At 37.6% G+C, this 13,490-nt stretch overlaps 1 non-coding gene across 1 annotated transcript; it reads left to right on the top strand.

The window, feature by feature from the left end:
* Positions 1-12,374: 12,374 nt before the first annotated feature.
* On the top strand, positions 12,375-12,446 carry TRNAP-UGG (transfer RNA proline (anticodon UGG)). Its single transcript has one exon. It is a non-coding gene; the product is annotated as a tRNA-Pro (tRNA).
* The last annotated feature ends 1,044 nt before the right edge of the window (positions 12,447-13,490 follow it).

Raw genomic sequence — 13,490 nt, forward strand, 5'->3', positions numbered from 1 at the left:
CCATCAAAATAGATGCATCCTGGAGTATGCGATGAAGTTTGTGTGTTCGAGGAGTGTGGAGCACATTCAGGTGCAGGGCTGGAAGAGACTTGAGGATGCTCCAATTGATGAGGAGTCAAAACAACTGAAGTTGACAGCTGTTCAGTACTTGGACCAACTAAAGGAACTGGAAGGAGTCATGAGGAGCCAGAGACAGCAGCTTCAACAATCGAGGCTGAAAACAGACTACAGAAACGGTCATCCTCTGGAACGATATTAGCAGGAGACGTTGAACAGGAACCATGATCAGATTTTGTAGTACAAGACACTTCTCCATGGTAACTGGAACTTGAAACCCCCTCCTGAGGCATGAGACTTGAGACCCCCTCCTGGGGTGTGCGACTTGAGACCCCCTCCTGGGGTGTGAGACTTGAGACCCCCTCCTGGGGTGCGAGACTTGAGACCCCCTCCTGGGGTGCGAGACTTGAAACCCCCTCCTGGGGTGCGAGTCTTGAGATCCCCTTCTGGAATGAGGCACTTGAATTCTCCTCCTGGGGAATAGCACTAGAAACCCCATTCTGTGGTATGAGACTTGAGACCCCTTCCTGGGGTGCGAGACTTGAGACCCCCTCCTGGGGTGTGAGACTTGAGACCCCCTCCTGGGGTACAAGACTTGAAACCCCTTCCTGGGGTACGAGACCTGAGATCCCCTTCTGGAATAAGGCACTTGAATTCCCCTCCTGGGGAGTAGTACTAGAAACTTCATCCTGGGGTATGAGACTTGAGACCCCCTCCTGGGGTGGGAGACTTGAGACACCCTCCTGGGGTGTGAGACTTTAAACCCCCTCCTGGGGTGCGATACTTGAGACCCCTTCCTGGGGTGTGAGACTTGAGACCCCTTCCTGGGGTGCGAGACTTGAGACCCCCTCCTGGGGCATAATTCTTGTAACCCTCTCCTGGGGTGAGAGACCTAAGGTCCCCTCCTGGAGTACAGAACTTGACACTCCCTGTTGGAGTATGGGACCCAAAATCCCCTTCTGGGGAAGCTGACTCGACTTTTCCTTTTGGGGTATGGTACATGAACCCCCCTTTTGGGATGCGAGGACAGAGACTTCCTCCTGGGGTGAGTGACTCAAAACCCCTTCTTGGGTTACGAGACTTGAGGACCCTCCTGGGGTTGAGACTCTGGAGACCCCTCCTGGGGTTGCCAACTCGAGTCCCCTACCGGAACAGGCAGAATCCTGGCTGGGACCGGAACAGGCAGAATGCGGGCTGGGACCGGAACAGGCAGAATCCGGGACAGGACCGGGACATGCAGATTCCGGGACAGGACCGGAACAGGCAGAATCTGGTTGGGACCAGAACAGACAGAATCCGGGATGGGGCCGGAACAGGCAGAATCCAGGCTGGGAACAGAACAGGCAGAATCTGGGCTGGGACTGGAACAGGCAGAATCCTGAACGGGACCGGAACATGCAGAATCCGGGATGGGACCGGAACAGGCAGAATCCGGGATGGAGCCGGAACAGGCAGAATCTGGGATGGGGCCAGAACAGGCAGAATGCGGGATGGGGCCGGAACAGGCATTGAGACATTGACACCTGGAACCAATGCTGGAATTGCAAAGGGAACAGTCTTTGATAAAGTGGTCAGAAGCTCCACAATAGCGACAGAGATGTAAATCTTTACACCGCTGGTGTTCAGCCACAGAGAACTGGGAGCGTGGGTAACTTCGATGTCTCACTTTATTTGGCATGAAAGAATCTTTGGTTCTTTGAGATTCCAAGACAAAGTTTTTAGTTGAGACAGAGGTAGCTCTAAGAAATTCAGGAATGATCTGAAAGATTTTGCCGAGTAGAGCCTGTAGCTGTTCCAGCAGTTGATGGAGAGTAGTTAGGGGTTCAGGTAAGATTTGAGTATCATCTAGCCGGTTAGTCAGAATTTGCAGAAGCTGTAGTACTTGATGCTGTACCGCCTCCTGTGAATCCAAGAGACGCTGGTAGCTGGGTGGCTATGTGGAGTGGCTGGATAGCCATGGGTAGACACTGGTAGCTGGGTGACTACGTGGAGTGGGTGGATAGCCGTGGGTGAATGCTGGTAGCTGGGTGGCTACGTGGAGTGGCTGGATAGCTGTGGGTAGACGTTGGTAGCTGGGTGGCTACGTGGAGTGGCTAGATAGCCGTGGGTAGACGCTGGTAGCTGGGTGACTACGTGGAGCGGCTGGATAGCTGTGGGTGAGAGATAGTTGAGTGGAAGCTTCTTGGTGCGGCCTGGGAGCATGTGGAGAAGCTGGTAATGTGGAAGCTACTTGGAGCGGCCTGGGAGCCATAGGTGAGAGGCTGGTAGCGTGGAAGCTACTTGGAATGGCCTGGGAGCCGTAGGTGAGAGGCTGGTAGCGTGGATAGCTGAACGCAGCAGGCTTATGGATAGCACTGGTCTAGGAACCAGCAGGAGCCTAGGACATACTGGTACTCAGAGGTACAGCTATAGCACAAGTTGTACACCACGGGACGTAACAAGATGTTCAAGCACTGAGTGCTATTAGAGGAGGATCTATATACCTAGAGTCTGGCAGCGATTGGTGGATACAGACAGGTGGTCTGGCAGTGGCATTCTGAGTGGAGCAAGGCACAACATGCAGAGGGAGTAATCATCTCTGCAGCCCTTGAGAATCAGGACCACACCTGTGATTCCAATTAAGACTAGCAATGCTCACAGACAGAACAGGGTCCAGGTGATTAATCAGTGTGGGGAGGAGAGCAGTCTGCACACACAGATGTCAAAGCCAGCATGATTCAGCCAGAGCAGATGTCCCAGGAGAATTACAAACACAGATCCATGGAGCAGCTGGCAGAGGTAAGTCACAAAAGGTAAAAACTAGCCAGGATTGTGACAGTGAGTACTTCACAGTTTCCGGATGTTGTCACAGAAATCTGGCATCATGTGCAGCATCATTCACAGCTAAGAAATTGTGCAGTTATTTATGTTTCCATATATAATATCATATCCTATGTGTTGTTGAACGTGACAGAGGTACACATTTTACAGGGAAGGTATTACAAGCAATATGTCAATATATGTGTTTATAAAAAAAAGCTAAATTTAATGTGTAAACACTAACATTGAGTACAAGTTAGATAAGGTGGGTATGGAGACTACCATGAGTTGACTGGGGGCTTTTACCTCTGGTTTAGTATAACATCCACACCACTCCAAAGCGATCACTTAACCTGTGCCTTATGAGCTACTTTTTGGAAAACTGCCTATCCTTATTGTAAGTCCAGCAACAGACTGGCCACTGTTATATGATTTAACTATGGACTATGTTATACAATTCTCACAGCATCTGAAGAAAAGCAAGGAAAGCTTATGAAGAGACTCCCAGAAGAACCTTGTCATGGAGTCCAGTCTGGAGACTATGTATAGGTGAGAAATTTCTTATGTTCTGGTTGTCTCATAGATCGCTGGCAAGGCCCGTTCCAGGTTCTGCTAACAACCTCAATGTGGCTGAAAAGGACAATTGGATTCACAAAATCTCACTGCAAGAAGGTTGCCGACCCGGCGGTGAGGTCAGTTAAAGCCAAAGAAGACGCAGATAAAGACATTGACTGTGATTTAAATCTAATAAACTTATTTGATGATGGGCCTGATTAGAGCCACAGTTCAGGCCAAGATAAGGTTCACAGAATTGGGGACAGTATTAGTAATGTTCTGTGGGTTGTGAACAAAGAAAAGGAAAGGTGGCTATTGGTGATCAAATCTCTGTGTATCCATTGATTGGGAAAGTTATTTTTTTTCCATTTTAATTTTTGTATTTTTTATAGTGAATATTAGCTAACAAGGACTGCTGACTGATGAGGACGGTGTGGACAGTTATCCTAAGGGTACTGCCGGGATCATATTGGTAGACTCCACTCCTATTTTAAAACTCATGATCTTATTGGATATGGTTTTAATCACATTAAGAGGGGTATTCAATATGAAACGTTAACTTCACTGCCGAAGTTAATGTTTCATATCGGAGTTTTTTTTCTGCGTTGTCTGGTGCGTGCTCCCGCTTATCCCCGTATTCAATATAAAATTAACAAATACGGGAAACTCCGAAGTTGGATTTGCGTAAAATTACGAATTTTTCCTTAAAATAATTGGAAGACCCCCCTAAAGTTGTAAAAACATGGGGGATTGCTATGGGTACCCCCGTTTTAGCCTTTAATTGAAAGTCGGGGATTTAAATAGCCGCAGCAGGTGCTTTTTTCCCGACATTGAAGAAGTGATGCAGAAGAGCACTTAAGTTATTTTTTTCGTTTTTTTAAGTTGTCCCATAAAATTTGGGGTACATGAAGATGGGTACTAGCATATTTTGGTGTCCCTAAAGTAAGTTTTTAAAAATTCTGCATTTGTGCACCTGCCGCTATAATTCTATTCTAGAAAACACCTGCCGCATACATGCAGAATAGCCCTGAACCTATTTGCCTATTGTTTAACAATTTTTTCCCATTTTTTTTTTTGGCACCCCAATTTTTAAATAAATTTTTTTGGGTGTCCCTATTTTTTTTTTAAACTTTTTTTGACACAGTTCTTTTTTAAATGTCAATCTCAGGGGTGCAGGCTATTTTATTCTAAGCCTGCACCCCTAAACCCCAATTCTGCACTTTTTTTCGACACCTATTCAATGGTGAAAAGTTATCACCTTTTTTTATCAAAGACTTTTCAAAACTGCAATAAGTCTTTGATATTGAATACAGTGTAAAACTAAAACTAGTGATATTAATGCAAAAATGATAAAAAGTGCGATATTAACGCAAAAACACCCATATTGAATTCCCCTCTAAGAGTCATAAAAGACGCACACACTCATTTTACTACTGATACTCCCAGGTATAGGTACGCATCAGAGGATGGTCAAAAGACCAAGGGAAAAAAATAATTAAAATATTTGAAAAAGAAATACATTATAGGTAAATAAGGTCTCATACTGGTACTAGGTGCAAGATACATCTGATGAAGTATCGGAAAAAAAGAGCCATTACTATAAGGCAAAGGTGTGAAAGTTTGTCTCACAATTCCAAGGTGTATATGTAAATACTGTGGTTTAAATTCAGAAAAGGGGTATACAATGGTGCAAAGACAGCATCTCTATACAAACTGACACTTCTTCCCTTAACACTTATTATGACCTTATAGAAAGAACAATAAAGTTAATTGTTGGGTATGTAGTCACCATGTCATTCAGGGAATGTTGTGCTAATGTTTATCTCATTGGACTCAAATCAAACAACATATCACTCACTATGTGGAACTCACACACTTGAACCTTATAATGTCACAGGTTCCTTACGTTTAAAATTAACAAGGTATCCAAGGTATGATCTGGACAACATCATGTGTATTAACAAAATGGTACAGGAGCTGAAGGTATTTATTTGGGAAACAGTGGTTGTAACACAATCTTACAAGGAGGATCTTACTGAATTAAACTTGTTTGGGGATCTTTTAGAAATTATTAAATACACAAAAAACCTAATAAAAAATTATATGTGAGTGCATTAATAAACTGTGTAATAACAGAAGGAATGTTGGGGTACAATAAAACATACAGTCATCATATCGCAGAATGGAACAAGCAAGAAGAAAGCAAGGATGAAAAGGGTGCCCATTGTAATGTTCCTTATAATGCTTTTCTAACACATTGTCTAATAAACCATTACACTACCACAGGGGTTATATTATATGTGGGCATAAGGCTTATAAATGGTTACAAATTATTTTGAAATGGGTCTTATAAGAACATTTCTACTTGATGCAAAGGTAATACAACAGAAACATCTAAAAGAAACATATGGAACAATTACTGTGTAAGAACAGTAAATAAAAATACAATTGGTATATGGAAAAGTACAAGCACCTCTTTACACTGTTCCAAAGTTATAAGATTGGTTTAGGATTTGGTAACATAATAACATTTGGTACATAGGGAATTAATAAACAATATCAAAGACATTGTGGTAAGAGAGTTTCCAGCAATAAAACACTGAATTAAATTGCAGCATGCACTACCTTACAACTGCAACTTTAGATATTGTGTCACATTACAAACAGTATATGAGTTAAAGTGTTGTACATACTTCACAAATTCTTATGAAGAAATAAAATAAAGGTTAAATGAAATTATTCAGGTTAAAAATGAATTTGCTGAATAAATAAACATGAAGGTGTGATTCCCGACAGTTGGTTCACCTGGTCGAACCCCAGTACCTAGTTCGCATGGGTTGAAAATTGGTTTGGTGGCGTTATGCACGCAATGGGAAGATTAATATTTTTTGTCATGATAATGTTGTTGATTTTCTATATATTAGAAATGCTTCAAGAAGATGTTCCAGTGCATTAAGAAGAAATCAGACGATGCAATTTATGAGAGATATGAATTTTTGTCAGAGTTATGACCCCTCAAATTTCATGAGGATGGAACTGATAAAGCCGGAATATGTGGCCATATATATTCCTTCAGCAATTCACGAATATATTCATGCTTATGTCTTTCATTATTTTTATTGCAATTAAGAGTACATAGAAATGATTCAGGATATATATTAGTTGTAAGTTGCAGAGGACCGACATGTGTCAAATGGCCTCAGGCCTAGAGATGAGGTCTACCTTCTCTCTAAAGTAGGCAGGTGTTTGTCTGAAGCAACAGTTATTATTGGTTAATATTGTTTAATATAAAAGGTATAAGTGTTATTACGGATATAGGTATAAATCAGAACTGTGGAAAACTATTTCTTCTTTAGCAAGACAGAATCATGGGTTAGTTGAGTATGAACAGACTAGGAGACAGTAGGTCTCAGATCCGTATAAACAAGAAGGGAGCTAATCAGGAGAGCCTTGGCCTATAAGCAGTCACCAGTATTTTGAGAACATAGAAAGGAGATTATAGGTTTTGTTATGATTAAAACATATTACCAGTGAAATATTTAGTGCGCATGAATATTGAATTTATTACTTAATATTCACCATTTTATAATATGTTAGTAGGAGAGAGAAAAAAAGTATAAAAGATTGATCAAAAAGAGGAGGGGTCGGTCAGTCGGGCTGAGCAGGCAAGATCGTAGGTCGAGAAAGTCGCGGCGTGCTGGGCTGTAAGTATAAACATTGGCTGATTGTCACCTTGTTAGTCTATGCTAGGCATTGCAAATAATCATTTTGTTAGTGCTGCTGAACTTGTTGTTTTTTTATGTTGTAAGTCTGCTTTGACATTAATACCATAATACATGTATAAGTAATTCGCTTTTAAGTAAAACATTGTCATTTATTTTAAAGTTGGTATTGGTGGGAATTATTCCATTTCTTCTTATAATAAGTAAGGTTTAAAAATAATATCCAAAACACCTCGCGATATCAATCATGGAGGCCCCAGCGATATACACCTGTTGATGCCCGCCATATCGGTGATTGAGAGAGAGTGCACGGCAGTGAGTTATTTTGCTCATTAGATAATTTTTATTTTTAAAATGTGCAGTTTTGTTTACTCTCTCCTTCAGTTTTTGATATGATGGTTAAGTTGATAGTGCTGTATTGATTGTTTTGGATTTGTTTTGTTTTGTTAGGATTTGTTTCTCAAAATAAGGTTTTTCTCCATTGTGTAGTTTGTATAAGAAAGTTTTGTATTTTGGAGAAATAGTGTTAGGAGGAGGGATTCCCCCTTCTTGTCTGGGCAGTGTGCCAAATAGATAGAGAAAGTAAATGGTATTTGCTGAGGGCTCTTTTTCTCCTTCCCCATGCACTGAAATATGTTGAGTGTAGAATAGAGATGATTTTTAAATTTGCAAGTTAAGTAATTTTCTTGGCATTTTTGTTAGTTGAGATATCTACTTCTGAAATTATTGGTAGATTGGTGTTTTTTTAAGAAGTTTTATGGATATCTTCTATTGTCTTTTTCTGCACACCCAGAAATATATTTTTTTTTGCGAAAACCAGTTTTTTGTTTTTTTTCCTTCTTCATTTTCTTCCTTCCTTCTTTGACATGGTTCCATTATCATATTGAAGTCAATTTCCTGAGTCAAAGCATCAACTGAATGTTGTTTTTTCAAAAGTCTCAAAATAGATTGTATTTAATTATTTGCACAATTGAATTTTGTTTTTTGTCAAACTGCTAAAATTATTTGTAAGTACTTATCTGCACATAGCATGTGACATGTCTTGGGTTTTATCCATCAGAAAATCTCTGCTGGGCATCATAAAACTTTGCACAGCAATTTCCAAGCAAGTATACTTAGAAAAATATTGACTATTAGGAAATATTTTATTTATGCTAATATTTCCTCCTTGTATACATTAGTGACTGCTTTAAAATAATACAAGTTTCACATAAAAACAGTTAAGAAATCAAATAAAACATGCCTACTTGATGATTCTATGATTCTCACTTTGGGTGCGAGAGGTCCCGGGTTCAAATCTCAGATGAGTCCAAATTTTCAGATTCTTTGACATGGTTCCATTACCTTATTGAAGTCAATTTCCTGAGATAATTTCAACTGAATGTTGTTTTTTCAAAACTCTCAAAATAGATTGGATTTACTTATTTGCACAATTGAATTTTGTTTTTTGTCAAACTGCTAAAATTATTTGTAAGAACTTATCTGCACATAGCATGTGACATGTCTTGGGTTTTATCCATCAGAAAATCTCTGCTGGGCATCATAAAACTTTGCACAGCAATTTACAAGCAAGTATACTTAGAAAAATATTGACTATTAGGAAATATTTTATATATGCTAATGTTTCCTCCTTGTATACAATAGTGACTGCTTTAAAATAATACAAGTTTCACATAAAACCAGTTAAGAAATCAAATAAAACATGCCTACTTGATGATTCTATGATTCTCGCAGATGAGTCCAAATTTTCAGATTCTTTGACATGGTTCCATTACCTTATTGAAGTCAATTTCCTGAGAGAATTTCAACTGAATGTTGTTTTTTCAAAACTCTCAAAATAGATTGGATTTACTTATTTGCACAATTGAATTTTGTTTTTTGTCAAACTGCTAAAATTATTTGTAAGTACTTATTTGCACATAGCATGTGACATGTCTTGGGTTTTATCCATCAAAAAAACTCTGCTGGGCATCATAAAACTTTGCACAGCAATTTCCAAGCAAGTATACTTAGAAAAATATTGACTATTAGGAAATATTTTATTGATGCTAATATTTCCTCTTTGTATACATTAGTGACTGCTTTAAAAATATCTAATTTTCACATAAAAACAGTTAAGAAATCAAATAAAACCATATTATTTTGGTTGGCTAGTCGGTCTAGGGGTATCATTCTTGCTATGGGTGCAAGAGGTCCCGGGTTCAAATCCCAAATGAGCCCTCTATTTCTATTTTACAGTGCATCTCATGGTTTATATATATATGATTTTCTCAATTGGCTAAGTCAATAGCATCCACTGAGTTTTGTTTTTGCCATACTCCCCAAAAGAATTTGTACATACTTATGAATCTTGCCTTCATCAATTTTCAATTGCCTTTCTTCTATTTATGCATGATTTACACATAGCTTTTGGCAAGTCTTGGCTTTTATCGATCAGACAAGTCCAAACTCTGTAGCCATTGTTAAATCTTGTCACTGCACTTTCCAAATAAGCACACAAAGAAAACTATCAATAGAATCTTACGGAAACATTTTAGTTGTTCTAAAAATAAGAGCATACTTATACAAATTTCAACTGTATTGTGGTATATCAGGAAAACTGCAGGTTCCCTACTGTCTAGATAGCTTTGAATGTTTTAAAAGAATAGTCTCATTTTGAAACCCAAAATTTCAAAAATGAAATTGCAAGGTTTTCTTTTGCCTTTCTTCTGTGTCTGGAAGCATGATTTGTACATTGCATATGACAAGTCTTTTGCTTCGTCCATGAGAGAAGTCCAAACTCTGTAGGCACTCACAAATCTTGTCCCTGCACTTTTCCTATATGTATACTTAGAAAACTATCTAATGGACCATAAGGAAATATTTTATTTATTCTACAAATTCATTTTTACATAAATGTATATGGTGTTTTTAAAACCAAAAAGCTATTTTCTTTAAATCAATTGAAAAATCAATAGAAAAATGTTTATGTAGGTGGATTGTTGGTCTAGGGGTATGATTCTCGCTTAGGGTGTGAGAAGTTCTGGGTTCAAATACCGGACGAGCCCAAATTTTCAGATTCTTTGACATGGTTCCATTATCTTATTGAAGTCAATTTCCTGAGTGAATTTCAACTGAATGTTGTTTTTTTCAAAACTCTCAAAATAGATTGGATTTACTTATTTGCACAATAGAATTTTGTTTTTTGTCAAACTGCTAATATTATTTGTAAGTACTTATCTGCACATAGCATGTGACATGTCTTGGGTTTTATCCATCAGAAAATCTCTGCTGGGCATCATAAAACTTTGCACAGCAATTTCCAAGCAAGTGTACTTAGAAAAATATTGACAATTAGGAAATATTTTATTTATGCTAATATTTCCACCTTGTATACATTAGTGACTGCTTTAAAAGAATACCATTTTCACATAAAAACAATTAAGAAATCAAATAAAACACACTTATTTCAGTTGGCTTGTTGGTCTAGGGGTCTGATTCTCACTTTGGGTGCGAGAGGTCCCCGGTTTAAATTCTGGACGAGCCCTCTATTTCTTCTTTACGGTGCATCTCATGGTTTATATGTATCTGTTTTTCTCAATTGGCTAAGTCAATAGCATCAACTGAGTTTTGTTTTTGCCATACTCCCAATAGAATTTGTACATACTTATGAATTTTGCCTTCATCATTTTTCAATTGCCTTTCTTCTATTTATGCATGATTTACACATAGCTTTTGACAAGTCTTGGGTTTTATAGATCAGACAAGTCCAAACTCTGTAGCCTTTTTTAAATCTTGTCACTGTACTTTCCAAATAAGCACACAAAGAAAATTATCAATAGAATCTTACGGAAACATTTTAGTTGTTCTAAAAATAAGAGCATACTTATTCAAATTTCAACTGTATTGTGGTATATCAGGAAAACTGCAGGTTCCCTACTGTCTAGATAGCTTTGAATGTTTTAAAAGAATAGTCTCATTTTGAAACACAAAAAGTTCAAAAATGAAATTGCAAGGTTTTCTTTTGCCTTTCTTCTGTGTCTGGAAGCATGATTTGTACATTGCATATGACAAGTCTTTAGCTTCGTCCATGAGAGTAGTCCAAACTCTGTAGGCTCTCACAAATCTTGTCCCTGCACTTTTCCTATATGCATACTTAGAAAACTATCTACTGGACCATAAGGAAATATTTTATTTATTCTACAAATTTATTTTTACATAAATTTATATGGTGTTATTAAAAACAAAAAGCTATTTTCTTTAAATCAATTGAAAAATCAATAGAAAAATGTTCAGGTAGGTGGCTTGTTGGTCTAGGGTTATGATTCTTGCTTAGGGTGCGAGAGGTCACGGGTTCAATTCCTGAATGATTTGAACCCAAATCCTGAATGAGCCCAAATTTTTAGATTCTTTGACATGGTTCCATTATCTTATTGAAGTTAATTTCCAGAGTGAATTTCAACTGAATACTATTTTTTAAAAACTCTCACAATAGATTGGATTTACTTATTTGCTAATTTAATTTTGTTTTTTGTCAAACTGCTAAAATTATTTGTAAGTACTTATCTGCACATAGCATGTGACATGTCTTGGGTTTTATCCATCAGAAAAACTCTGCTGGGCATCATAAAACTTTGCACAGCAATTTCCAAGCAAGTATACTTAGAAAAATATTGACAATTAGGAAATATTTTATTTATGCTATTATTTCCACCTTGTATACATTAGTGACTGCTTTAAAAGAATACCATTTTCACATAAAAACAGTTAAGAAATCAAATAAAACATGCTTACTTGATGATTCTATGACTCTCACTTGGGTGTGAGAGGTCATAGGTTCAAATCCCGGGCGAGCCCAAATTTTTAGATTCTTTGACATGGTTCCATTATCTTATTGAAGTCAATTTCCTGAGTGAATTTCAACTGAATGTTGTTTTTTCAAATCTCTCAAAATAGATTGGATTTACTTATTTGCAGAATTGAATTTTGTTTTTTGTCAGACTGCTAAAATTAATTGTAAGTACTTATCTGAACATAGCATGTGACATGTCTTGGGTTTTATCCATCAGAAAAACTCTGCTGGGCATCATAAAACTTTGCACAGCAATTTCCAAGCAAGTATACTTAGAAAAATATTGACTATTAGGAAACATTTTATTTATGCTGATATTTCCTCCTTGTATATATTAGTGACTGCTTTAAAAGAATACAATTTTCACATAAAAACAGTAAGAAATCAAATAAACCACCCTTATTTCAGTTGGCTCGTTGGTCTAGGGGTATGATTCTCGCTTTGGGTGCGAGAGGTCCCGGGTTCAAATCTCGGACGAGCCCTCTATTTCTTTTTTACCGTGCATCTCATGGTTTATATATATCTGATTTTCTCAATTGGCCAAGTCAATAGCATCAACTGAGTTTTGTTTTTGCCATACTCCCAATAGAATTTGTACATACTTATGAATCTTGCCTTCATCATTTTTCAATTGCCTTTCTTCTATTTATGCATGATTTACACATAGCTTTTGACAAGTCTTTGGTTTTATCGATCAGACAAGTCCAAACTCTGTAGCCATTTTTAAATCTTGTCACTGCACTTTCCAAATAAGCACACAAAGAAAACTATCAATAGAATCTTACGGAAACGTTTTAGTTGTTCTAAAAATAAGAGCATACTTATTCAAATTTCAACTGTATTGTGGTATATTAGGAAAACTGCAGGTTCCCTGCTGTCTAGATAGCTTTGAATGTTTTAAAAGAATAGTCTCATTTTGAAACACAAAAAGTTCAAAAATGAAATTGCAAGGTTTTCTTTTGCCTTTCTTCTGTGTCTGGAAGCATGATTTGTACATTGCATATGACAAGTCTTTAGCTTCGTCCATGAGAGAAGTCCAAACTCTGTAGGCACTCACAAATCTTGTCCCTGCACTTTTCCTATATGCATACTTAGAAAACTATCTACTGGACCATAAGGAAATATTTTATTTATTCTACAAATTCATTTTTACATAAATGTATATGGTGTTTTTACAAAAAAAAGCTATTTTCTTTTAATCAATTGAAAAATCAATAGAAAAATGTTCAGGTAGGTGGCTTGTTGGTCAAGGGTTATGATTCTCGCTTAGGGTGCGAGAGGTCCCAGGTTCAAATTGTGGACAAGCCCAAATTTTCAGATTCTTTGACATGGTTTCATTATCTTATTGAAGTCAATTTCCTTAGTGAATTTTAACTGAATGTTGTTATTTCAAAACTCTCAAAATAGATTGGATTTACTTATTTGCACAAATAAATTTTGTTTTTTGTCAAACTGCTAAAATTTTTTGTAAGTACTTATTTGCACATAGCATGTGACATGTCTTGGGTTTTATCCATCAGAAAATC

Source organism: Taudactylus pleione, unplaced genomic scaffold (assembly GCF_031769625.1).
Source record: "Taudactylus pleione unplaced genomic scaffold, aTauple2 ptg000317l, whole genome shotgun sequence".
In the NCBI taxonomy this organism is placed as follows: domain Eukaryota; kingdom Metazoa; phylum Chordata; class Amphibia; order Anura; family Myobatrachidae; genus Taudactylus; species Taudactylus pleione.